The 3,327-nt window shown below is 36.1% G+C and overlaps 1 pseudogene; it reads right to left on the reverse strand.

Moving 5' to 3' along the window:
* Positions 1-588: 588 nt before the first annotated feature.
* LOC118705474 lies at positions 589-2,964 on the reverse strand (annotated as a pseudogene).
* Between the last annotated feature and the right edge of the window lie 363 nt (positions 2,965-3,327).

The raw sequence follows: 3,327 nt of genomic DNA on the forward strand, positions 1-3,327 counted from the left end.
GAACTTTTATATAACAGAATTTGGCCTTTAGAAACTAGCTTACACATTAGCCAAGTTACTCTTTGCTTATCTGTCCTAAACTATTTAATTGTCACCAGCAGACCATTCCCTCCTCCCATAGCTTTTACCATGTACAAAGAGATTATTTCTCCCTAGACAAAGTGGGGGGAAAACACAAAATTTTCCACCCAGAAAAAAAGTTAACAAGTATATTTAATTCTAAAGTATCAGCAGATATAATACTAGAAATAGGACCTGAGCAACTCTGAAGTCTTTTATCTAAGTAATATAACAGAAACTTACAGTGTTGACTAAAAGAACACACAGGTTTCTTATTAAACATAACTTTAATGGGTCTCGGATTCTGTGATAGATTTTTGGTCAAGTTGTTTCCATGAAAAAGTACTGATTTTAAAAACCAATAATTTAAAAACAGCTGCACACACACACACATACACAAAAGAACCAAATGGTCCACAAAACATTTTCCTTTCCTTTTGAAGTTTTTATGATGCATTGTAATGCTTAACCAATCTTTTACTATTAAACTTAAATGGCCAATTGAGACCAGTTCTGAGACCATTCTTCCACCACTGCTTAAGACTGGGGTGGCAGTAATTGGGGATAATATTCACTTAGACTTCTGAGCTTTCTGGGCAGACTTGGTGACTCTGCCAGCTCCAGCTGCCTTCTTGTCTTTGCTTTGATGACACCCACAGCAACTGTCTGTCTCATGTCATGAACAGCAAAATGGTCCAGAGAGGGGGTAGTCAGAGAAGCTCTCAACACACATGAGCTTGCCAGGAACCATATTGAGAATGACAGCATCACCAGATTTCAAAAACTTAGGGCCATCTTCCAGCTTTTTCCCAGAATGATGATCAGTCTTTTCCTTCAGCTCAGCAAATTTGGAAGTGGTATGAGTTGTGTGACAATCCAGCACAGGTGCATATCCAGCACTGATCTGGCCTGGATGGCTCAGGATAATCACCTGAGCTGTAAAGTCAGCTGCTTCCATTGGTGGATCATTTTTGCTGTCACCAGCCATATTGCCATGGTGAACATCTTTGACAGACACATTCTTGACATTGAAGCCCACATTGTCCCCAGGAAGAGCTTTACTCAAAGCTTCCTGGTGCATTTCAACAGACTTTACTTTAGTTGTAATGTTGAGTAGAGCACAAGTGACCACCATGCTGGGTTTGAGAACACCAGTGTGCACTCTTGCCCACAGGGACAGTACCAATACTACCAGTTTTGTAGACATCCTGGAGGGCCAGACACAGGAGCTTGTCGGTTGGATAAGTTGGTAGTAAAATGCAAACCATAGCTTCAAGCAGCACAGTTCCATCTTTACGGATGACTTTCCATCCCTTGAACCACAGCATATTGGCACTTGGCTCCAGCATGTTGTTACTATTCTAAACAGAATTATACTTTAGAATCTTATAATGCTATGCCCTTTAATTGTTTTTCTTTTCTTGTATTTGAATATGTATGAAATGATGATAATGTAGGAATATAAGCTTATGTATATTCATTTCAATGTCATTAATCCATAAAATTCTTTTTTATTTAAAAATGCAATTTAATCCTACTTTGATAAAGTATAGTATATTATTCTGACTTTAGTTACTTAGTAGTGTTTAGATTTGATGGACAAGAACATATTAATCTGAAGAAATTACTACTTATAAAAACAGTTTTATTTTTCCCATGCTATATTGTAGATAAATGGATGAACTTGTAAATCTAAGCTATTAGTAAGAAAACTTGTACTAATTCAAGGTATTATTCATAACTTTAAACGTATAAATGTGAAATATATAATTTAGTGGTTTAAGATGAATATTTGACCTAATAATTGAGAATGGCCCTTCTGAGTTCCCCTTTCACTGAGGAAAAAACATGAGAGGAAATTGAGAACTTGATTTGACTCAATCTTACAGCAGTAAAGACTGAGTAATTTATGTAGGTTATTGAACTGAACTAAGTAAATAAAACTAAATTCCAATAAAAGTATGAACTTTTGAAATATAATGTAATATTGTATAGAGATAAAATACATATATGGGAGCTACAGTTAAAATTAAATTTTTAGAAACAATAACTATTGAAAATCTTATGTAAATGCAAGAGACATGTGAAAAAAGATAAATTGTTCATTTGACTTGAAGGATTTGTTGAACTGTGATAATTTATTAATTTATTAAAATCTACAAATATTTATTAAACATCTGCAGTATAACATATTGCTCTTTGTTCTGGCATAGAGTTCTATAAGATCTTCTCTACCTTCAGTGAAACCAAATGTTCATAAAGATCAAATTAATTTGATACAATGTTAAAAGTGATGTTAAGCTAATACAGCACATATGCCCTTAATGAATAGATATGTGAACTATATATTACATTAATAATAATGCTAATATTATGAGATATGCTAGTGTAATATCAATTTTTAAAACTTTAAAACTACTGCTTTATTATATACACATCAAGCAAGCAATGTATCAAGACTAATGACAGAAAAATGTTGTCATCAAGGTCACCAAAGTTTCAATCAATGAGAAAACAGAACCACAGTTTGTCCCTCTGAATTTGCTTTATTTAAACATGAGAAAACAAGTATTTTACCTAGTTAAGGGTTTGAAAAGTAAAAGTTATTGGGTAGCAAAAGAAATTATGAAGGGGTGGGGGAGACTGAAGAGTATCAAGCAAAGTCCTATTCTAAATTCATGGATCCTGTGTATCTCAGGAGTTCAAACCATGACTGCTACTTCACACCCAAGGTACCTACATTGGCCCTTTGCCTTTATTGTGCCATAAGCATTCACTTTCTCATTTTTTACCCTCATATCATCTCATGCTTCCTTTAGTGAAAATGAGTCTTGGGAGTGCCATTCCAGAACATTTGAGAACACAGAGAGTTATGCCCCCTGGTTCTCCACTGCATACCTTCATGGTACCTGTAAGAAACTGACAGATCCTCCATGAGAAATTCTAATGGAGGATTACATGCAACAAAGATCAAATTTATAGAGTACACCTCTCTTTCTATATATAAAAGCCTAATGTGCAAATTGTCCCCACAGGAGTTCAACTGGGAGACCGCTTGCTTGCTAGGAGGTGTGATGATGACCATGGGGCGGTGCAGAATGAGGGAAGGCCCAGGCAGGCAGCTGGCAGCCAGGGAAGGGAGACCCTGATCAGCAGCTGGAAGACCCTAATTGGCCCTGATCACCAGCCAGGCCTACGGACCCTACCCATGCACGAATTTCATGCACTGAGCCTTTAGTCTATTATTAGTTCTTATTGTCAGTAAGT

Source organism: Pipistrellus kuhlii, unplaced genomic scaffold, assembly GCF_014108245.1.
Source record: "Pipistrellus kuhlii isolate mPipKuh1 unplaced genomic scaffold, mPipKuh1.p scaffold_m20_p_5, whole genome shotgun sequence".
Taxonomy (NCBI): Eukaryota; Metazoa; Chordata; class Mammalia; order Chiroptera; family Vespertilionidae; genus Pipistrellus; species Pipistrellus kuhlii.